At 35.4% G+C, this 25,425-nt stretch overlaps 1 protein-coding gene and 1 pseudogene across 15 annotated transcripts in view; one reads left to right on the top strand and one right to left on the bottom strand.

Annotated features, from left to right (window-relative positions):
- The window catches only part of MTMR3 (myotubularin related protein 3), a 125,447-nt gene extending 100,434 nt beyond the window's left edge, over positions 1-25,013 (bottom strand). For 11 of the 15 annotated variants that reach the window (XR_002783539.1, XR_002783538.1, XM_011373339.2 and 8 more), the window contains exon 1: positions 24,830-25,012. The gene's annotated coding sequence lies outside the window, so the exon portion shown is untranslated. Of the gene's footprint in view, positions 1-24,484; positions 24,738-24,829 lie in introns of those variants that run through there. The other 4 variants (XM_023538458.1, XM_011373344.2, XM_023538456.1 and 1 more) reach the window with 3 other exon arrangements.
- On the top strand, positions 20,897-21,012 carry LOC111747473 (annotated as a pseudogene).
- Positions 25,014-25,425: the final 412 nt, after the last annotated feature.

Consider the following 25,425-nt stretch of genomic DNA (forward strand, 5'->3'; position numbering starts at 1 on the left):
CCCTTGCCAGTTATTCAAATCCCATTTAATCATTGGCAAATACTGTTTATTTGTAAAATCTTCAAGCTACCCAAAAACCTTACTTACCTATATACATCATGGACAAACTATGTCAAATTACTCATAAAGTAAATTTTTAAAACATACCATTTTACTTCTAGATATGTTGTAAAAGCCATAAAAGCTATAAAAAGAAAGCAAAAACAGGTATTAAATGAATGTACAATATTTTTATAACCTTCTATCATTTATTTGATAGTAATGAAGACAATAAAATAAGGAGAAATTACTTGACATCTTTTGTCAATATTTAAATACTAACACTATTTCTTGAGTGGTGTCAAAATTGGCACAAAGTGAAATAAAGGCTGAAGTGAAATAAAGGTTCTGGTGAACAAAGATGTTCCAATTATTAGGTGAAAATTACACATCATAATTATAAAGTCTACTAGATATATGTTGCAACTTTTACTGCAAATCCCCATCCAATTTTTAAAATCTTATATAAACAGTCTTGTCCTGGGTGATGAGAAATGGAGAAGAGAATAATATTACTAAGAAAACAAAACTGAAGTCTGTAGTCCTAAATAAAATTCAACTGTAAGAGATACTGTTAGCCACACAATTTTTTATTTAAGCAATAAATACAATAATTTAATGCCTCCTTCATATAAAAAATGTCACTTAGAATCACCTTTCTTCTTCTAATGTTAAAACAAATTTTTAACAGGCTAGTCTTATTATTTTAATTATTTCTATATTCTAATGAATACCACCTGGTGGAAGACAATACAAAATCCTTTACTAAAGATGCTGCAATATTATAGAACAAGAATAGAATAATCCATAATTAATTAGCGACATTATATCTTAAAGCTCTAAGTACTGTGGTTACAGTGGCCAGTGAAATAGTTTCAACTATCCATTGTAGGCATAAGGGAGCAACTAGCAAAGTAGTAGATCCAGGGTACTGTTTACAATCCTGTTATAAAGACATTTCTTAATTTAAATAAAATCCTATAATAATTAAAACATGGAAAATAGCTAAGCCAGGGCAGCTGCTGGCAAAACATTGCCTGCAAAATGCAATATATTAATTTATTCAAAGGCTATAATAGCTTTAATGATGCAAAAGCTTGCATTTCTAAAAGTGTCTTCTGGCCATTATAGAGTAACTAGTTTGGGACCAGCCCCCCAACATAACCAACTTGAAAACTAGACAAAGTATATAAAACAACAGTTCTTGGATGTTGGACAATAAGCAGCACAGAAATACAATCCCTGAGAGAAGAGAAACAAATTACCTGAAACCAACATATGATGGCCTAAGCTTTTTGTCTCAAAGCACTTATCACATCCTAGCCAAAAAAGGGGAATCTGAGCAGAGCAGATGCCCAATTAGAAACTCAAATATGACTTTCAGAAAGCTGAGGAGGCAAGTTATAATTTCTGGGGCATCCTGTGTCTTCACTAAACTAAGCTGTACATGCACAGGGTGAGATTTCATGAGAATGGACAACAAAGAATCATTGGGTAAGAAGCAACTACTTGGGAACTATAAACATAACAACTATCAGAGTCTACACAGACGTCTAGTTCTGAACAACTGGAGTGAACAGACCTTACTGAACACTCAGAGTATTCAGCTGACAACTTATAAGCAAAGCTAAACTAGCCCTAGAGCAAAGGCTCCTCTCCTGGCCTGCCCTAACAAAGCTTTAAATAAAAACAAGCCATGAAGAATTTGGATAAACACAAAATATCTTTTACTCTTTAAAACATAGTTGACTGTTTAAAGCAAATCCATAACAATGAATTATGGATTTTACAACATCTAGAAATAAAATATATGACAATAGCACAAAGGACAGGAGAAGGGGGAAATGGAGATATACTACCATAGGGCCCTTATACACCAAGTGGTATAATACTATTTGAAGGTAGACTGTGATAACTTAAAGCTGCTTATTGTAAACCTTAAGAGTAGCTACGAAAAAAATAAGTACAGTTAATATGCTAATACAGGAGATAAAATAAAATACTTATAAAACACTTAATCCAAAAAGTGGCAAAAAAAAAAAGAAAGTAAAGAACAGATGGAATAAATAGTGTCAGGGAGGAACAACTTTTCCTCTAAAGTTCAATCGTGGAGGGTGGTGAATTTAACTGAAACTGACAGATTAACTGGGGGGGAGGAGGGACAAAGTTTATTCATATGCATATAGACTGCATGCAAAAGAAGTAGCTTTCTAATAAACAGCTTAAGATGGGGGTTTGTAAGCCTAATAGGAGAGGAAGGAGCTGAAAAGGCTTCTATGGGAAGAACAAATAAGTTTCTAGGGGAATAAACAGGATAAGAAAGTCTGTGTAATGCTTGTATATGCAGGCGTAAGTGGTCTTATTCACTTTTTTCTTCATGGCCAAAAAATTTCCAGGGGATTCGTGGCAGCTTCACTCTGAAAAGTTTCTGCTTTTAGAGAGATAAGGGAAACTCAAAGAAAGCTGCTTTCTCTATTAACTGACAAGAAAAATAGACAAAACAAATGTAAGTATATAAAATACTCTAATAACACTATCAACCAATAATTGATATCTACTTGCAGGAAAGTCTTTTCAAGGTCACATAAAATATTCACCATGATACATCTCACCACAAAAGAAACCTCAAATTTAAAAGACTGAAATCCTACATGTTCTCTGATCACAGTAATATTGAATTAGAAATCAGTAACAATAACATATCTAAAATACCAAATATTTGTTAACAATATACTTCTAAATAATCCATAGCCAAAAACTACATTACAAAAGAAATTAGAAAATATTTCAAACTGAATGGTAGTACATAATATGTCAATTTGTGGGATGTAGTTAAAGCATTGCTTAGAGGAAAAATCAAATATCTATATACAAAAAAATGAACCTCAACCCTTACCTCATTCATTAAACACTTTGTTTCACAGTTTTAAAACATAAAACTATGAAACTTCTAGAAGAAAACTGAAGAAAATATTAGTGACCTTAGGTTTAGAGAAGATTCCTTAGGCTATAAAGAGCATGAACTATAAGAGAAAAAATATGTAACTTGAACTTCTTAAAAATTTAAGTTTTTCAGCCTTTGAAAGATACTGTTAAAAAAATGAAAAGGCAAACCACAAACTACAAAAACATGTGTTTGCAATACATGTGATTTACAATATCTGTGATAAAGGACTCATATTCAGAATACATAAAGAACTCATGCAACTTATTAAATAAAAACAAATAAATTTTTTTAATGGGAAAAACATTTAAAAGAACACTTCGCCAAAGAAGATAAATGAATGGCAAGTAAGAACATGAAATGATGATCATTGTTAATCATCTAGAAATCACTAAACAAATCCATAATAATATATCACTACAAATCCGCAAGAATGGCTAAAGTTAATAAAGACTGACAATACCAAGAGTTAAGGATATGGAGCTCCTGGAATTCTCATTCATTGCTGGTGGGAATAAAAAAACAGTATAGCAACTTTGAAAAATAGTTCAGCAGTTTTTTATAAAGTTGTAAGCATACATTTACTATACAACCCTACAATTTCCACTCCTAGGTATTTAACCAAAAGATATGAAAACACATGCGCATACAAAGACCTGTATGTATATGTTCACAGAAGCTTTATTCATAGCAGCCCAAAACTAGAAACCCAAATATCTATCACCTAGTGAATAAACTGTGGAATATCCACACAATGGAGCACTAACTATTTAGCAATTAAATAGACCAATCTACTACTACTTTTAACAGAGATGAATCTCAAAGCATTATGATAAGTGAAAGAGGGCAGACACAAAATAGTACAAATTGTATGATTTCATTTATAAGACATTCTAGAAATAAGGCAAAATTATAGTTATATTGATCAGTATTTGCCAGAGGCAGAGAAGGGATCACAAAGAGACAAATGAACTTTCTGCGATGATAGAAATGAAGGTGGTTTATGACTTTATACATTTATAAAAATTAAAACTTTATAGTTAAAAATGGGTGAACTTTATTTTGTGTAAATTATACCTCAGTTCAGCTGATTCCCCGTCCCCCATTTGTCAGCAAAAAAGTCAGAGGTATATACACTGTGCTCTGGGGAAGGCAAGTTAATTTTCCTAAAACTTAGATCAGGGATCTAATGACTTGCCCAAAACCAAACCATTAGTAACTGGTGGAACCATGTTTTGAGATGCAGACCATTTTACTCTAAATCTAAACTCAGAATGTATGTGTTAGGGATGACCATGAGGATCTTTGGATGGAGCTCCATGAATTTCATTTAACCCATAGTGAAGGCTTAAAGGAAGTTTCAACTTAGACAAGGCAAGCCAGCTAAAAAAGATGAGGCTAAAAGTTGGACAGTATAGCAAAGACATCTCAAATACTTGGCTTACCACATTCTTGCCAATCGATGGTCGAGAATTTTGGGAATATTTTAAAGCAGGGGTCCCCAATACCCGGGCCGCAGACTGGTACTGGTCCATTGCCTATTAGGAACTGGACCACACAGGAGAAGGTGAGCCGAGGGCGAGCGAGCAAAGCTTCATCTCTACTTGCAGCCACTCCCCAGCTTAGCTAGCATCACCACCTCAGCTCCACCTCAGATCATCAGGCATTAGTTTCTTATAGGAGCACTGGTCTCTGGTGCCAAAAAGGTTGCGGACCGCCGTTTCAAAGTTCTTCATGTTCACTGCAGCTCCTACACATTAATCTCATTAATCAAAGGCTTCCAAAACAATCCTGAAAGTTTTGAGTACTCACTTTTTCGTCTCACCTAATGTGTTACACTCAAGCAACAAGGGTCAAGAAATAAAAGAACCAGATTTTGCAAGGCAGCATAATGCCAATAGCTTAAGAAAGCTGCTCTTGATACCTTAACTCAGCCTAAAGAAAACAAATTAAGACTTTCTTCATCTCTATCACTAATTCATTTCGCACAAGACCAGCATCTAAATCCAGAAGTAGGCAATCCATGGAACCTACAGCAATTGCCAGTGGCTTACTAATGCTTAGGATATCTCGCTCACCTCTTCACTTCCTCTGTTCTACTTTTCACTCAGTTTTCCTCCTCCCTCTTTCTGATCCTTTTATCTTATCACACCTTCTTTGTGAGCAAATAAAGAAAATATGCCTAATCAGTGAAATTTTGACCACAATCTGACTTTATATCTTTGCTCTTCTACTGATTATGGTGATAATCTCTTTAAAAGAAACTTCTACACTACACAGGTATAAATAAATGGTTGGAAAAGAGTACTGATCCATTTTATATCCCTCATAAACACTTTTCCCTCTAAGGGAAGATCACTGAAAATAGAAGATACTTTATTATAATTTTCACTCCACTGATTCTAAAGATTAATTCATATATGAACTGAGTTCACCTACGCATAATAAATGTTTACCATGAGATTAAAGTTCAAGCTATCTTTAAATACTTAGAAAGTACTGCAGAAACAGTATTAGATAATAGTATTAGACATATTAGTCAGAACTCTTAATCCTAAGGGAAAGGAACCCAAGGTAACTTAAAATCAGGACTCACAGAAGGATACTGAGGTGGTACAGAGAAACAAAGAATGAACTTTAGGCAGTACAGCTCAAAGGTTCAATGCCACCTGATCCATCTCTTTATCTCATGCTCTTCTTTATGCACTGGCCTCATTCTAACTGTAGACAGATCTCTTGCCTCCTGCTAGAGGCAATCCCAGCTTCACAAACCCGGAGTAAAACTGACAGCTTGCTCCTATCCTCTATGTATCAGAAATAGTGAAGAATGCTTACTGGCGCTTTGTGTCAAATGTCAATCAGTACTACAAGTAGGATAGGTACAAAATGGGCCAGGGCTGGTACACATGTTCAACCCTTAAGCAGCCAAAAAATGAGGAATGAGAATCTTTCTGAATAAAGATGACTTGCCATTATTTATAAGTTAATTTGATTCCATGAATTAAATGCAAGGATCTCAAAAACAAACAAAAACCCAGTGAATACTCTATTCCTTTTACTAGAATTATAAATTATGTATTGGGTAGTCCCTAATGTTTAAAAAATCTAGTTTCAGGATATAATCTAGGAATTAGCACTAATCCTCCAGATATAGTCCAAAAAGTAAAAAATAACAAAATCTAACCATTGACCTAAAATTACAGAAAAGTCCTTGATAGGAAAAGAAGAAAAGGTCAACTTAATGGGCTTATATCTATGATCGTTTAGCAAGAAACAGAGTAATCTCATTTTAAAAATTCACTCAGTGATGGCGCAAACCTGAAACTGAAGTATAACATGAAGCTCTTATTGTTGGTGATCACGGCAATAGCTAAGATTTATACCGCACCCAAGGAGCTAAATTTCTCTGGAGAAATGTTTCCCTCTTCAAAAGACATTTTTTAAGTGGAAAGGAATCTGAAGTGTCCTAGCATATCTAAGTTTTAAATTACCTTGTTTCAGGGTTAATCATTTCAAAACAGTTGAGTGTTACAAAACCCAGCAACTACAAATTCTTTGCTGGTCCATCACTCAGTTGTAATTAATGCAGTTTGCTACCAACTAGTTATCTTTCCAGAACTTCCAGTCCCAGGCAAGCTGTTTTTGTTCTATATACTGCATGTACACTCAGAATTCAATTCAAACAATGACCTACATTTAGTAGTATCTGGGTACCTATAAGACACGAAAAAGGGCTCACTTTCTACTCATTTCTTATCTTTAAAGCTCAAGCCAATGGAGTAAAATGATACTCTATTTTTTAACAAGTAGCAAATGTATAGCTATTTACTATAAAGAATTAAATACAAGGTGATGTTAACTATTCTTTTATACAAAGTTCTTTTAGATTCTGAGAGTCATACTATACTGTCTATGAAAAAATTACAAAATGAAGAGGTGCAAATAGTATAGAGGGAAGTCAAGGTCCTTGCTTATAATATTTGTATTGGCAACACAGAGCACTCATCTAAGTGCTTTACTATTTTATTAGTCCTTTAATCTTAAAACAACCCTATAAGGTATTATCCCATTTTACAATGGGGGAAACCAAGGCGCAGAGATAAGGTAACTTGGCCAAGTCATAAAGCTAGCTAATAATTTACATATGCAAGTTTTAACCATGTAAGAAATTAAGTAGGAGTAGCATATATAAGGCCAATTCAAAAACAGAAGGGTCAATTTCAAAATACTCCATTTCAAAAAGGCAGAAAAGCACAAATTAAGCAAAACTAAGATTTTCTTCTCTCAGTGCAATAAAATCAGGCCCAGATGGCTAGGGGGAAAAATATCTATATTCAAAATATCAAAAAGTAACATATTTCATACATAAAGAAAAGCACTTTTAACTTTTGAGAGGCACATTTTAGAGAAAATGTATATTAAATGACAGCACTTTGAAAACTAAGCAACTCTTCATTCCTAAATACTATGCTTGAAAGAACATAGCAAATAACTAAAACAATTTCCAATATATTCAATAGCAAAGGATTATCATGTTCAACAAATTTACTGAGAAAGTACAACAATAATCAAAAATGGGTCAATCTATCACTGTGACATATTCACTTAGCTTTATCTATAAAAAATATTTTCAGATTATTCAGGTGTTTTCTTATTTCTGAGACAACCTTCAACAACATGAAAAGGGCATATAGCTATTTCCAGAGTCAACAGTTAAGGGATCTTGGTAGTGATTATAGAAGATTAATTTGCCACCTAGAAAAACTTAAGGCTATGAAACTGGATTTAGAAATGGAGTTGTACTCTAATCTACAAAATCAAGAGTCAGTACTACTTATTTCACGGTTCTGAAGCCAGCCCACCTTCATACTATTTTTACTTCTAAAATGTGCAATGCTAGTAGGCAAAGGGTCTGTTCCTCAAAAATGAACTGATTCTGGTCTTGCTTTGGTTTTTCTGGTCTGTTCTAGCAGGAAACAGTAGCTACAGTGTCTAACATGAACTTGATACTTGTGCTTACTACTGAGCTAAGTATATTCCCTGAGCTCTAGAAAACTGATACAGCATTGAACTTCTTGAGTTAACCCTTAGTCACTACAAAATTATTCTCATCGAGGGCCAAGAAGAAAGGGCACTGCAGTCCCACAAAAGTAATCACTATTCTGAGTCCTCCTCATCTTGTTTCCCATTCCCAAGTTTTACAAAAATGTTAGAAAAAATCTTACTTGCATCCTACTATGGAAGTCCTTCCTACCATTATTCCCAGGAGGTACAGCAAGATCTCATCATGATTTCCTGGCTGCCTTTCACTGATGTAATCATAGCATGAAGCTTTGAAATAGGACCCTGGGATAGGCCATTCCCTTCAAAGTGTCTATCATTACTCCTTGGTGAGTCAGCTTCTGGACTGCTGCCAATGTGCTTTTTGTTGAGTTTATCATGAGACCATATTTCTGTAGAGTTGAAATGATGGCCAAAACACTACATTTCAAAAGACTCCCTCAAAGTGTTTATCAAAGAAATGACACAGATACATATCCAAGGAAGCTACTCACATGCTTTTAGTAAGAGAAGGGAGTTTACATAGTATCGTTTTAAAAGATTCTGTTACGTGCAAGTGTTCAAAAACATCCTGTAAAATCTCCTGCTATTGCTTAAGTAGATTTTATGCAAATGGGTATATTTTAAAGTTTTTACTATGCCCTTGAGGAAGGAAAAGTCATCTTTTCTGTATCAGGTAAGTTAACTGAAGAATTCTGAAGTTAACAAAAGTTTGACATACTCAAGAATTCTCTGAAGGTCCATCAAATATCTCTGTAGGGAAAAATCTATTCTTTGTACCTTTTTACAGGAACACATTAATAAAAAAAATTCTGTAATTCTTAGTTTTGAGAAGGTAAAACATGGTTGAGAATGGGAGGAGGGGTTTATGTAGTACCACTGAAGTAGTTCTACAAGCAGAAATGGGGAAAGCTCCAAGCCCTGAATAGAATATTGGACAGTAATAATGCTTTCTGGATATACAAAGTAAGAGAAATATTCATGGTATTATTCTCTTTAAAAGACACCAGTTTTTACTACACCAAAGTTTTTCTATACTTTAAAAATTGACATGAGAGCAAATGTTCAGGGTAAATCTGGACTTTGAGATACTGAGAGCTCGTTTCAGGCTTGTCAGTAAAAGGATATATAATGAATTTTTAAAAGATAATATATACAGATTTACAGATTTAAGAAACTTGCCACAATTTAAAATATGCTTTGCAGGTTTTTAGTGTAGAAATTTAAGGCATGCACCAAAAACCCAAAAAAGTTGCTGAAATATCGAAAAGAGGAAAAAGTGTAAATATATAACAACTGCAAATTCAAAGATACTATGAATATATGATTCTATATAACAGCTATTATAGTAAAGGCAAGGTATTCCCTAACAAGTAAATGCAAAGAACCTGCATTTAATTTAGAACTTAAATTAAAAGAACATTATTTTAAAAGAATATTATCTTATGCCAAGGAAGCACCTTATCCACACACAAGATCCAAACACCAAATGGCACAATCCTCTAATTTACACTTCAGAATTCCCCAGCCCTTAAGAATGATACACATGGTAAAAGAGCTCAAGAAGTATTCACTAAAGTATGAAATTTTAAGGAGATTCAGATTTCCCTGTTATTTATACTAAGATATGTGCTGAGTTTCTGTATTCTCTGTGTAACAACTAAAAATGGAAAATGTATGATAAGCTTCCTACTGCTTATGTAAGAAATAGCGCTAAGAACCATAAGCATAGAGGGCAACAACTTGGTGTTGTTTAAATCTTGGTACAAAGTTAATTTTCCATACATCATCTATGATGGTGACTTAGAAATTTACCTCCAGTAATAATCCTTCTAAAAATGCCCTGAAACTCCAACTGCTTATTTGTACTGAGAGGTCCAACTGCTTACATGTTTAAAAGCAAGACACACACACACACACACCCCAACACTCCTCACCTTTCTGCCAAAATCAACTCCCCTTACTACTACTACTTACTAGAGCTTGATTCTCCTGGGCTCTAAATCTATCAACTTTGAACATTCTTGCATTTGCCATCTTTCAACCCTAACGCTGATCCCTTTGGAAAGAGGCAAACGTTGTTGCTGTGCTGTTATCACTGTTATAACAGTGATAACCACAACTAGTATATATGAAGTGCTTGCTAATGGCTAGCTGTTATAAGCATTTGTTGAACCCTCACAAAAGCCCCAAGAGATAAGTATTGCTATTTCCATTTTAAAACTGAGAAATCTGAGGCACAGAGAAGTTAAGGAATTTGCCTAAGATCACGGATAGGTACCATACTAGTGGTGGAGCCACCATTCAAACCCAAGCCCCTGAGATCTTAATCACCATACTAAACTGCAATAGTGGAAAGAGAATCAACTTGATGTCAGAAGATCTAGGTTCAAGTTCTCATTTAGCTATTCACCAACAGTGCAATCTCAGACAAACCCTGACAGCTATGAAATAATTTATTCACCTATAAAGTGAGAGTAATAATATGACCTGCCCTCACTGCTGATAAATGGCAGTGAAAATAAAGTGTGCAACTAATACAGCTAATTAAAATTGTATTTATAATACCAGTCCCATAGGTGTTACCTCCACAATCTCATGGTTTTAATTTTGGCGATCCTATTCTGGAATTCTGGACTTAAATCAGCAACTCTGGAAAAGAGCCTAAATCTTGTCCATATCAAGCAACTATATACAGATCAACTGTTAATTTGCAGTCTCCATTACTGTCAAGATTGGGCATCTCCAGGTAGACAGTTCCATGTGAACTAGCTAGAAACATGACAGCCTACTGATAGACATCCACTTACCAAATGAGCATATATGAAGTGTAATATGTCTTGGTTCTAAATACAATATTCAGTTTTCTGAATATTTTAACTCAGAAGAAATGTATATTGCTGAAAGAAGCCCTGTAGTTCTTTACATCAAGTACCTCAACCAAAGGACACAATACATTTAAATCTGAAGGGCTTACACCAAGACTCTACACTAAGCAAAAGAAATACAAACACACATACTATTCTTGAAAATGCCAAACCACTTATGGTCTCTGTAGTCCTCTGCAGGGTCCAAATTGTAACCTCCAAACATTAACTTGTAAAAATTGCCTGTAATCTCTTTTCCAAGCTAAAAAGGTCCCACCTCTTTCTCTTGGCCTCATATTGCTAGAAAAAGAAAGCTCACTCACTACATAAAACAAGATAATTTAATTCAAGAAGCTAATCAACCATAAACCACAAAACATTTTATGTGTCTTGTTAATATGAAACTATGGCTACCAATGTTCAAACTTCCAACTATCTTGGGGGAGGGATGAAGAAAAACCTCTTGTAGTGCTAAACATGTTTTACTTATGGACTTTTCAATAACCAATTACATAACAATCCTGCTACTTAGAGGAACAAAAGCCAAAGATTCACAATTCAAGAGCTACTAAAAATATAAAATATAAAATTATGTATTAAAGAGTTTTATAAGTAAATTTATCCATTGAATAAGTACATGTGCCTACTTTCTTAATTTAAAAAAATTAATGATTTATAGTTTACACTGTAAGATTATATAACAAATTATTGTCATTCCAGACTGGGCTTTTTTGGGGGTGAAGTTTACTAAGCAATTTACAATGTTCAGTGACAACTACAAGCTTTTTCAGGTTCTTTAGTGAAGTTACAAAAGCTCTAGGCTCCACATTTTTTAAGACCATAAAAAAACACATATATGGGCACACATACACGTGTGTGGGAAAGTGAATGAATGCTTTTATAAGCAGCTTTATTTGTAGTTACCAAAAACTGGAAACAACCCAAATGAGCTTGAAAAATGAATAAACAGACTGTAGTACATCCTTACAACGGAATGTTATTTAGCAATAAAAAGTAATTGCTGACACACAAAATATGGATGTCTCAAAGTGCATTTAAATAAAAGAAGCCAGACTTAAAAGGCTATATATTGCATGACTTCATTTATTTGAAATTCTGGAAAAGACAAAATTATAGTGACAAAACAGATCAGTAGTTGCCAGACACTGGAGATGACAGAAGGGGCTGACTCTAAAGGGCCAGGAGAAAACTTTTTGAGGTAATGAAACTATTCTGTATTATGATCATAGTGGTAATCATATGTGATTTCCAAAACTTGAAGAATTGTACTCAAAAAGGGTGAGTTTTATTGTATGCAAATTATACCTTAGTTTAAAATAAATTTAAGCCATAGAATCTTAATTATTGCTCTGAAAACAAGGACCAGATGCTACTTAAACAACCAAAGCAGAAACACTAAACCTTGTTAGATCTGCTTCCAAATTTGAAAACTCCCTTCTATCAACATTTTGCCTAGAAATCTAAACAATATTTGTAAGGTAATAATAAACTCCCTTAGGATTAAAAGATAAAATATATTTTTTAAAAAAATAACTTTGTGTTTACATCCTAATAGTTTTAAAAGAAAATCAGCTTTGTCAAGGAGAGAAGAAAACCCACACAATAAATATTAACATCTTTTCCAGAATTGTGATGGTCACAAGTAAGGTTCCTCTCCTAATTTTGGCTCAAAAAGCCAAAATTTTACTTCACAAAACCTCCAGGAGATTTATTCTAAGCTCTTAATGCCTGCATAAATTTTTAAGTGCTTTCATTTAATTAGGCAGTATAGCAAACTGGTTTAGAGCTCAGGTCCAAGAACCTGGGGCAAGTCACTTAATCTTATTTTGCCTCGACTTCCACATCAGTAAAATTGGAGTAATTATACCTATCTCTGAAAATAATCCTAGACAATTAAATGAGTTTATACATGTAAATAGTTTAGAATAGTGCCTGGCATACTTAAGCAAGCCTCAGAAAGTCTTAAACTAATACAAATGAATGATATTAATAATCACCAGCTGTGTATCCTTGGGCAAATCATTTTACCTTTGTACATCACAATTCTGTTCTGTAATAAGACTAAATGTCAATGCCTTAAAGGTCTTTATAGTAACACTATTCCATGTTCCTATAATTTTATCTGAATTGCACCAAATTATCCCTTTCTACAGAAAAATCTGAGACCCAAATAAATTAAATGACTTGCCCAAAGAGGTGGCAAAGTAAAGGCAGAGCCAAGATGAGGATCTGGTATTCTGAGATTCCTCAAAACTCTTTTCTTCAAAAATTTCAGCCCTCCATCAACTCCTTCCCTCCTGATAGACACAGGTATGACATACCTCCCCAACCAAAAAAAAAAAAAAACCTCCAATTTATTCATTTTAAAAATTCATTAAGCTATACATTTATTTTATGCACTCTTCTGTATGTTTTATATAACTTAAAAAGATTAAAAATATTTCATTAAGTGTATTCATATACAAACAAGTAGTAGGAAAGTTAAAGAAGCTAAAGGAAGATAAATTCAGCTGATTATGTTAATTAAAATTTTGTGAGGGGGTAAAAGTTTTTAAACTGAGATATACGTACAAAAAAAGGCACATCATAAGTATACAACTCAGTGATTCCCATAAACTTAAGACAACCATGAAATCACCACCCCAATCAAGATAGAAAACATTACCAGCACCCCTACAATCTCCCTTGTCCCTTGTGCTTACTGCCAAAGATAACCATTATTCAGACTTCCAATCCCATCCATTCATTAGTTTTATGTTTTTTAAACTTTATGGAAATGGAATTACATAGTATGTTGCCTTGTGAATGGGTCTTTTCATGTATGCTTCAATTTTTCTTCTTGCAAACAAAATGCACTTAGGTTAGCCAGACAGTAAGAAAGGATCCCTCGATACTATCAAATATTCAAATTTAAACTACTATAAATCATTCGCAAAGTAAACCATTTCTCAAGCAATAAAATATCTAAGATATTGATTTATTTAAAGTCAAATTTAGCTGGTATTTCCTCTCTCCCCAATGAGATTTCTAAGACAAATATTCAGTTACTTTTAGTTGGAGAAAATAGAGACTCAAAATGTCTCAATAAATATTGTATTATTCTTTCGTCGGTAAAATTTGAATTGTAACTTTTTTTCAAAGGCAAGACAGAAGAAAAAGGGTAAGAAAGTCATGAAGTGATTTCAGACCATAATGCTCTTAAAATTACATTCTTTAATTTTGTTCTTAATGATAGAAAAGAAATGTCGATTAATTATGGCCAACACTGAACACAAAAAATAAAAATGTAAAAACGTAGTTTGCACTAGAATATATAATTCCAACACTATTTCGATAGCACTGCAACAAAATTTTAAAATAACTAAATGCTCTTATTTTATCCTGAGATATCTTATTGCTAATCTACATCAATGTTTCATATTGAGTCCATAATCTGTGCGGTCCAACACGGTAGCCACTAGACACATGACTATTTAAAGTTAAATTAATTAAAATTAAATGAAATTTTAAAATTTAGTTCCTTGGTCAAACAAGCTAATTTTCAAATGCTCAATATGTCCTGGACAGTGCAGATATCAAATGACAGAAGGAATCACCAGAGGAAGCTCTATATATGCTGGTTCATCTTCCACTCACTTTTAGTCACTCACTATCCTAAAATTAATCCAAGAAAATGATGACCAATGACTTGTATGAATCACCAAATCAAATTATTTCCTGAGACCTCATCTTCATCTCTCTCAAACCTATCATTCCTTTGGAATTCTCCCTTCTGGCCTCCACTATGCCTCATTAATCTAATTTTAAGTTAGTTTTATTTTTTAATTCTATCCTCTTCCACCCCACTTAAATGTGATTCTCAATCTTCAGCTCTTCAAGGTTCAAGATCTCATCCAGATGAGGCCTACCTTTCTTCCTACATCAAATTCTCTATGTTCAAGTTCGTGCAGGACTTTTTTACTTGTATATCCCCTAGCCTCAGTGTTATACATGTAAAGGGTTTCTTTTCAGTTCTTTTTCAAAAACAGCTCCTCCTCCCAATTTCTCATTTCTGTACTATCACTTTTCTCCAAATTCTAAGACCCATCAACTTTGAATCACTGCCCTTACCTCCCATCTACTTCACAAATGTTCGTATATTTCCTTTAGGATATCTTCTACATTAATCTAGCTACCTGAATTACCACCTTGCCACAGCCTTAATTCCAGTCCACATCACCTTATTCTGAGTACAGTACAGATTCTTCACTGCTTTCCAATCTTTGCCCCCAATTTCGCACACTGTCACCAGACACATCTTCCCCAGAATTGCATTTGATCTCAAGAGTCTAAAATTTAAGGCTCAATATAGAGAGTAAAGGAAAATACACTTTTAACGATTTAATTTCAACAATTTACAGCAAACACACTTTAAAATTTATCTTTGAATTCTCTATCTTCTATTCTAGCAAAACTAAAACTATTCCCCAAACACAGCTTTGTGTGCCTTACCTATATAAAGCTGGGATTCCTCTTAGTCTCTACTATGCAATTTTAATATATTAGTTGCTTTGTATTATGAAGCCATTCATCTCAGCACCTATTACATAGCACCCATTTTGAACAGACCCAAGTGAACACATCAGGAATAAGAAAGTTACAAATATATATACTGGTCTACCTTTAATATAACAACATCAATATTTTTTGCATGCAATTCTAGTCTCCAAGATTTTATTCTGCAGAATTATTTCTGTAGAAATAATCCTTCAGTTGTTCAAAAGTATAAAGTGCAAGAACATCCATCACAAACGGCACTTTTTATAATATGAAAAAAATGCCAAAAAATATATCTAGATGTCCAGCAGTAAGGGATCAGATAAATAATTGTAACATGTCTATAAAAAGTTTAAAAACAAAAAACTAAAGTCCTTAAAAATGAGATAAATCTACATTTTGTGATAAGGTAAGAATGTCTGTAATATACTATTATTAGCAGAAAAAAAAAAGCAAATTGTGGATCAGCATGTATAATTTGACCCCATTGGAGGGAAATTTTTAAATCTATAAATTAACTGAAAACAACTATCCAGAGGGGACTAAAATTATATTCTGTTCATACAACTGGATACTATTTAGCTATTAAATGAAGTAAATAAACATATCAACATAAATTTCAACCTTTTCAACTGCAGAGTATACTAAGGTACCATATATATTTGAAACACAATAATACTACATATGAAATACAGATATTTGTAGAATATAAGAGAATGAGCTAAGAAAGATAAATAAGCTCTGGATAATGTAAATAGAATCAAAGAGTGCAAAAGGGACTCAACTGTATAATACTTTAATTTTTAAAAACAAATATAAATACACCTTTGAAGCAAACCTAACAAAATGTCAACATCTAATATATCTCAATCAACATCTATTAAATCAGATACATGGCATTTGTTAAATTATTCTCCATATTTTTCTAAATTTTTGAAAGATTTAAATTTTACTTTTAAGGAAAGAAAACCTGGGTTGTAGAATTTGGGAACAGAGGAAGATGGGCTTTGGAGACTTCTCTGAAGTATTTTTTTAATAAGCCTGTTATTCTTATTATAAAATTTCTAACTGAGAAAAAAAAACCATAAACCTATATTAGTATCTACCTTTATTACCTTGATTGCTCTTCAACTTTAATCTTATTCTTTAAAAGAATAAAGAGCAGATAATTACAAATGTCTTACCCCAGAAATCTAACATTCTGAATGATATGTCATCTATTTACACAAGCATTTAAGAGACTATAATGTGCCATAAACTAACAGCAAACACTAACAGGCCCTATCTAAACACTTCAACTCTATAGGATATATTACACAGATCTTCCTAAAATATAGGAAGAGTGTATTTTTCACCAAAAGAGTATATAAACTTACAGTGGCCCAACTTCCAGCTGTATTAACAACAGAACTCCAATAAGACTATACTGTCATAAAGTCATTTATCTAAATATCTTCCAGTTTCAATTACATGTACAAATCCATATTACATATGAGTTGCTATAATCCCACTTGATATTTAAAACACATACACACAAGGCTACAGAACTTGCTGAAATTCATATGGTAAGTCAATAAAACTGAGAATTCAGGATAAGTCTTGTGTTTAGAGTTTATAGAATCAATTTCTCTTTTTAAGGCATTATTCATAATCCTTGATCAGCTCTTTGAGAAAATTTAGATGGAGGTCCTCTTGTGTTTATTTATAATCTAAGTTCCAGACTATCTCAGTCATAGTGGAGTTTACAATGAGAAAATTTAAATCAGCTTGCCTGCTCATTCCTCCCATACCACTTCCTACAACTGCTGCTCTGTTTATGACCTGGAGCCAGTTAACAATCCACTTTCTCACTGGTGACTATGACTTAAACCTTCATAAGACACTCAATGAAAACTAACGACATTAAAATGCACATTAAAATAGCAGTTTCTCCTAATTATAAGAGTAATACATGCTCATTATAGAAAATTGGGAAACGACAGAAGAACATGAAGCAGAAAATAGTCATACTATCCCAACCAGTCAGAAATTAATATTTCCACTCCTGTCTTTCCAGGGGTCTCTCATGTATAAAAGTATATTAGTTCACTTACTAAACAGGATTTTAAGTACAATGGAACAAAGGGGAAATAACATACTAATTCTTGGAAAGACTAATTCTCTTCAGTATTTTCAGAATAAGCCAAAACCATGTGTACATAGAACTGAAGAGAATGAGACAAGTGAGAGAAATCATACTTGCTCCTTTTCATTCACCCTCATGGCAAATTGGTGTCCATGTTTCAGGAATCACTATGTACCCAAAGACTATGCATGTTTCCTTTTTAAATAGCAGCCTACCACATAAATAATACACACACAAACAGTCCTGGCAGTAGGAGGGACAAAGGAATTACATCAAGACTAATTTTTGTCATCTTGAAACTATCCTTAAGAGGAGGTAAAAGGATATCTGAAAGGTTGATGTAAAATTAATGACCCCTACAAAAACATTTTCTGTGCACATCAGATGAAAGAACAATCTAACTACAGAAAATAGTATTGGTTTTACAATGCTATAACTTATTTTCAGGTGTAAATAAATATGTAAGAGTTTAAACACAGTTCATAATTATGACAGCTTACTCTGTACTAGACAATATATTAAGTGATGTGGAGTGAAGGAGAACAGCCATCAGTACCTACTTCTGCAGGGTTTGGAGTCTATCTCTTATTAAACATAATGTCAAACATTAGGCATGTAGCCCCCAAAGGAGTTCACAATATCCTTGATTAAATGATGCTCTCAAATCCATTTGAGGTTCTAAGAAGATACATATGAAAGAATCTTATAAATCATGCTATCTGAGGTAAAAAGGGATAATAGCTGGCCTTTTTTTCCAAAGCACTGTATATAGCAATCACCTTCAATATAAATTATCTCATTTCTTTTAACTGGCAAAAACTAATCACTTGAGTTGCTCCTTTCACAATATCTAACACTTCAATATTATCTTTCTTCCACAATGACCCATATGAAATAACTGAAATTAAGTTCCCCATTATGGGAGGAAAAAGGGAGACTCATTTTGCGAGTGCAAAATCACCATTTCCTGATTTCATAACTTATTGGATGGGGGTGGGGGGGTGCCAAATCAAAAGCAACTTATTCGAACTTAAAAAAAAAAAAAAGTTACTTTTTAATTTAAGATTCATCATGGAAAGTTTCGGCCCAAGAAAGCATTTTTTAAAAGTTAAAGGCTCAGGCTCTTCCAAATGGTTAGAGTGACAGGTTAATTGTGGTACTTTGTCAGCAAAGGAAAGCAAGTAGCAATTATTCATCCCTTTACTCAGTCTCTAAAACCTAAGCTCTTAGAAAATAGGGATATGTTATAACTGAACTGCTTTCTATAAAGCACAGACGTTCTAAAATATGCTCTATACATTATCAGTTCTTCATATCATTTAGACTGTTTCCTATCCTATTATTTGCCCTTTCCTATCCTATTATTTACCCTCGACAATGACAAAAGATATCACACTGATGCTTTATGAGCAAGGTTTATATGTTTGCCCTTATTGCAGATATGATTCCAACAGCATGGGACACTTTAAAGACTAGGCTGGAACATCTGCAGAACCAGTGGAAATGCCCCAAAACAATCATCCATAAAAGCCCAACATTAAATCTTAAGAATCTAAAGCAGTCATATCTCAAGCAGAGTATGATATACTGCAAAGATTACCCAAGATGCTCTACTGGAGTACAAGAAAAAGATATCTGAGCTTTATTTTTAATTCTCATTCTCATTATTTTTTGTTGATTTATATTCATAAGGGACACAATAACCAGATACTATACATATATATATGTTATATATATATTTATATATATAATTTATATATATTAATTTTAATATTAATTTATATAATTTATATATATAAATATATTAATTTACTAACATATATATAACACATATATATATGTTAGTAAATTAAATAAATACGAAGGTTGGAGGATTAATGCTCAACATTTTTTTACTGTTGAGATGAGCTATCAAAAAGTTTAGAGACCCCTGTTGTAAAGTACTCCGTGTCACTGCCCTCCTTGTCACCTGTCCCTTGCAGAGTTAAACCATAGAGGCTAAGATCTGATGTTGAAAAAAGAACAAAGAAAAACTATTCCCAAACTATTTTAAACTCCCACCAACAAACTGAAAGATAATAAATCATTAGCAAGAACATATGGAATCGGACACTAGTATACTGTTGGTGGGATTTTAAAATAGACATCTATAGGGCACTCTGAGTATATTAAAATTTAAAACATACTACCCTTTAACCAGATAGGCCCACTTTTAGAATTTAGCCTAAGGAAATAGCACAATTGTATAAAAAATCGAAAGGAATTCATCAAGCACTGTTTGAAGAAAAAAAATTGAAAATGTCCATTAACAAGGAATTGCTGTAAACTAAGATGCATCCAGATCACAGAACACTAAATACCCACTAAGGGAACATCAATTTGACATGGAAAGTATTTCAGTAAATAATGTGTAAGTCAAAAAGAAAAACACCAAATATTATACCTAAGTGGGATTATGGTTATCTCCACTTTTCTTTATTCTCCTGAGTTATCTCAATTCTTATTTTTTGTAGGGATTTTTTTTTAATTTCCATACTGAAAGTGTATTGTAGCTTTCATAATTAGAAATTACAATTGCATTTTGAAATTAAAAATGAGATTAAGTTAAAACTTACTTTTGCTCTACAGCACTTCCAAAAACTACTACTTTGTAGTTTGTAAACACTACTTTGTCCCATGTAGTTTGTGGAATCAGTCTAAATACTTTACAATTACAGATTTATCTTACAGAAAAATGACAGGCATAGAACAAAAAAATAAGAACTACCCTATTTCAAGTTAGCAATCTTGTCTTCATACCAAAGCTTCCCAAATCAATACTTAACTTTTACCATTTGCTATGTGCTGATATTTCTTTCTTTTTTTAATGTTTTTTAAAATCACATCGATTTCATTACCCTGTAACTTGCCACCTGTCATTTAGAAAAGATAGCACTAAAACTTTACAGAGAATATACTAAACTCCTTGACCCTACCACCTTCCTCCACAGCTTCAATATAACAAAATGAGTGAAATCTAGCAAGTCTATTCCAAGTGCAAACCTTGGCACAAATGTGACATCCTAGGTCCCTCTGAAGTTCCTGCAACACTGTGACTATTCCTATTGGCAGATAGAATACAAGTGCTGAAAGATTTCTCCAGGCAGAGTACAGAAGCTGAAATCTTTTCTGTTGCCATATCAATTACAGCAGTAAATTGTAAATTCTGCACCTGAGGACGTGGTTCCATAGTGTAGCGGTTAGCACATCTGCTTTACACGCAGAAAGTCCTGGGTTCACGCCCCAGTGGAGCCACGGTCCATGGTCTATGGCCATGCCACCCTGAACAAGCCCAATGTCTGATCTCCGAAGCTAAGCAGGGCTGGACCTGGTTAGTACTTGGATGGGAGACCACCTAGGAAGACCAGGTGCTGTAGGCATAAATAATAATAATGAATGAATGAATAAATAAATTTTGCACTTAACAACATGTAGCAAATTTACCATTGCTCCATAAGCCAACTCTTCCAAGAAAATAGAACAGGATTGTAATACAATAGGATTCTAATATCTCCTTACATTGTTTGATTGCTTTCCATATACATTTCATCTGATCCTCCCTGACATTGTGAAATAAACAGAAGTTGCCCTTCTTCCTTTTACTAGTGACGGAATTGAAGCTCAGAGGGGATACGTGGCTTGCCAGAAACAACACAGCTAATGTAGAGCACAACCTAGGCTTGAACCCAGGATTTACTAATCTATTCATTCTCATGCTACAACAATTTTCATTCTTAACATGATACAAATATGAATTTAAAAAGTGTATTAAAGTTTCTAGATGCAAAAGTGAAGATGAAAGCATGATACCAATATTGGTATCATACAATTAAAATTAAAAGTAGTAATGAAGGTAAACAATTTTGGTAGCCTCTAAATTTATTGGGAATCCTAGTTCAATTCAATACAGCTATGATCTCCTACTGTGTCTTAAATCAGCATTTCACTGATTATAAAATTACCTATAAATTCATCACAGAAAATTACAGAATTGGGTGGTCTGTAATAAACAGCTGGCCACATAAATTGCACAAACTTCCCTCAAACCATCCTTAATCTTGTGGCTTCACACTAAATTATGAAGTTCCCTATGTGAAATCCGTTTTGATTTCCACACTACATGAATTACAACAGCATAAGCATGTTGTTTCTGCATAATACAACATACACTCAATTTCCAGAGCACTTCTGGACAATGTATAAAATCCATAAGCTAAAAGCAGAATCCAAGACAATGTTTGTTTGTTTGTTTTGATTAAAAAGGTTTCATCTACCTATGAGATGAATACCAAATAACACAATTACAAATTATTAAAGATTTGCAGAATCAGGCTGGAGAAACTACTTGAGATTAATGAGTAGAAGCCTTTAATTGTAAAGATAAGAAAACTAAGGCCCAGAGAAGTGACATTCCCAAAAGCAGTTATTCAATTAATGACACAGACCCTCTGCCAATCTACGACTTCCCACTATTCTAAATGCCTCCGCATTTAATAAAATGTGGTCCAAAAAAAGTCATTAACACCTAAAAAATTGAAGACACATTTTTTAAAGACACATTTAAGACCAAAAACTAGGGAACAGAATAGTGTACAATGACAATCTTTAGAAAACAGAATTTCTTGCAGGACTCAAAGTTCCGAACCACATGGGCTAAAAACTGGCTCTTTAATCCAATGCAAGATATCAAATAGCTTTTAATAACTAACGTTGTTATCAACCATCATTAACAGACTTCCCATCTCAATACCATTCATTTACTCAAACATCTCAGGGTATAGTAACTCCAGTTAGCTAGGTAATGGAGACACCAAAGAACAAAATAGACATGGCCTCTGGTTCTTATAATGCACAACTAGGTGCACTTCTCTAAAAATACTACTCCATGACTTGCCAGAATATTAACTAAACTCCTTCACTACCCTACACAACTATAACAACAGTTTCTGCCAACACTTCTAAAACTTATTACAAACCACACACCCTTCTGCAATATGAATACTTCCTTCATAACTCAGCATTCCACTTTACCACAGAAGGTGTTAACCAGAATTAGAACAGATTTAAAAACTGACTTTACCACTCTCCTCATGCCTTAAGGCAAATTTCAAGAACTTTTCACAATTCACATTAAAGCTTTCTGGTTTACAACCCTTGTCTCAAAAGACTGCTAACTCACCCACCCTACCCTCACTTTACTAGAAACCTGGGTGAGATGGTTTAGGAGCAATCATGATGTAGAGAAGCACCTCTGAGAGACGAAGTGAGCAAGAAGTAGACTTACTGTCTCTCCCTCTGCTTCTTTCCTCTGGATTCTTCCATATGTCTCTGGACATCTCTCCAGTCAAGCAGTATCTAATTTTATCTAGCTGTGTTCCTGAGGACTTGCATAAATAACTCTGGGCAACACATCTGTTTCCTCTACATAAATCCATTATTAGGAGATGCTCAATTTTCAGTTTTAAATTTCTCAGGTTTCCCCTTCTTCCCTACCTCTCAAATTCTTAAAGAGCTCTAAACAATTAAAAGCACTCTCTCAGAAGCTGTAATTAATAAGAATCTTTTGGAATACCAAAGGTAACCTAAAGCAGAAGTTCACGAACCTGGCTGACCAGTATCATTCAGGGTGCTTTGTAAGGATGGATTCCCAGGCCCCTCTTTCAGAGGTTTTAATTCACGGAGTCCCAGTGTGAGGACCAAGAATCAGCATTTCAGGCAGTCCATACTAGTTCTGATGACCGGTATTTAACTAGCACTGAACTAAAGAACCTAATCTATAAGCTGAGAAACTAGGGTCCTCCTATTGGCTTGCCATTAACGTACTTACAAGTGGGGCTGCACCACTGTGCTGGTCACATGAACTGCTCTGGGTCATCTGAAAATGAGAGAGGTAATTAAAGCTGAAAGAGGCCTCCATAGGCAGCCAATCTAAAATTCTAGAACCCTCCAAATCTAGTTTAATACTACTTTGAGTATTGGGCTTACTTAAAGCTGTCATTCTGTAAACTCTTCTAGCCATCCAAGTCACAGGCCCTAAAAGGAAAGACCTTCTGCATGCCACCAACATAACTTACTTGGTCTCCCAACAAAAACGAGGATCGTGACTCTTGCCCTACAGAAACAGCCTTGAATCTGAAAGGGAGAGGTCTCTGCCCCTCTCCACGTACAAATCACAAGCATTTTACATTTTAAAAAACTGTCTCTTGTAATTCAACCCAGGACTCCAATGGCATCACCTTCCACATAATAAGAAACTAAGTTGAACCTAAACTAGAAAAGTAGGCGCACTTTTTTCACTGCGAAAAAAACAGATACTGCCAGATTAACAAAGTGGACATCAAGATACCAAAACAGTCAAGAATTTAGGCCTCGGTCTGCAGAAGACACCTGAACATCAATACCTACAGCAGTTCATGTGCAAAACTGTGAGATTATCAGACCCCAGAGAAGTTTATTAAAGTGAAATATGCCCCATTACTCTCTTTTTTTGACGTAAGTTTACCAGCCCAAAGTCCAATCAACAGTATGATTTTAGGGGTCCTAAGCAGCACAATGCAATACATAAAACAGCACCATTTCCACCTAAGAAATAACACTGTAATCTTTTGCGGAGCTGTTTGACCAGTGTTCCCTGAGCTTTCTCAACCGCCTCCGAACCATCCTTCCACCCAAGTACTACCAGGTCAAGAGGATGCCCTGCTGCACAGTCAGGCAGCCACTCCTCCTTCCCACAAGTCTCGGGCCCGCATCGCTCGCCCCGGTGGCTCCGCTGGTTCCGCTGGCTCTTAGCCTCCGGCCTCTAGCCACAGTGAACTCCCAAACACCCGGTCGGGGCAAGGGGTGCACACTCACCTCCCTGGGGTCCGTGGGCATTTATCTGGGGGTAGCGCTTCATATCCCTAGCCCCAAGGGCCCGTCCCGCCAGGTCCGGGAAGGCCGCCCGGCCCGGGACCCCGCCTCCCCAGAGCCGAGGGTCCGGGCTGAGCCGGGCCACCGCGCTCCCACTCCCCAAGCCTCCCCTTGGCGGCGACTGCCGCCGCCTCGAACACCCGTCTCTGGGGCACGCACGCCGTCTACAGCCCCCCGTGGGCCGCCACCTCTTCCAGAAGGTGACAGCCGCCGCGCCGGGGCCGAGGCCGGCCCCTCCTCCAGCTCCTCCTCAACCCCGGAGGAGACGAGGGGGGGTGGGCTTCTTACCCGGCGGCAGGACATGGCGAGGCCCGCCACGGCACGGCCTCCTCCGCCACCCCACGAGGCTCCCAGCCAGGGCCGGCGCGGGGCAGCGCCTGGGCCGCTGCAGCGTCGCGTCTGGCCGCTCCTCCGCCGCTGCCGCCTTCTCACAACCACAACAACATGGCGGCAGCGGCCACACAGAGCGCGCTCCCGACGCCGAGCCAAGCCGCGAGCGGGGGCGCGCGCGCACGCTCGGGTTCTCAGCTGGCGGTCGGGGGAAAGAGGGCGGGCCATCGCGGGTTGGGAGGGGCGGGGCCTGGGCGTTGGTCACGCCTTGCGGTGGGCGGGGCTTAGGACCATAGGAATGCCCGCCGCGAGAGAAAGGATTGGCTGAGAAGCTCAGAAGGAGGAGGGAAAAACTGGTGGGAAATGGGCGAGGAGGAAAAACCAAAAGCGTTTCTACAGATTTTGGGGAGGCATCTTTTCCTCGCTCTGTAGCCCTGGACAAGACAATGCCTCATTCTACTTAACCAGTAAAATAGAACAATAAGTATGTAGTATCTTTAACCTATAGTTATGATAAGGCTAAAACTAATTTAAGCATGTAAGTTTAGTGGGCT

The sequence above is a fragment of the Pteropus vampyrus genome, unplaced genomic scaffold (assembly GCF_000151845.1).
Source record: "Pteropus vampyrus isolate Shadow unplaced genomic scaffold, Pvam_2.0 Scaffold223, whole genome shotgun sequence".
Classification (NCBI taxonomy): Eukaryota; Metazoa; Chordata; class Mammalia; order Chiroptera; family Pteropodidae; genus Pteropus; species Pteropus vampyrus.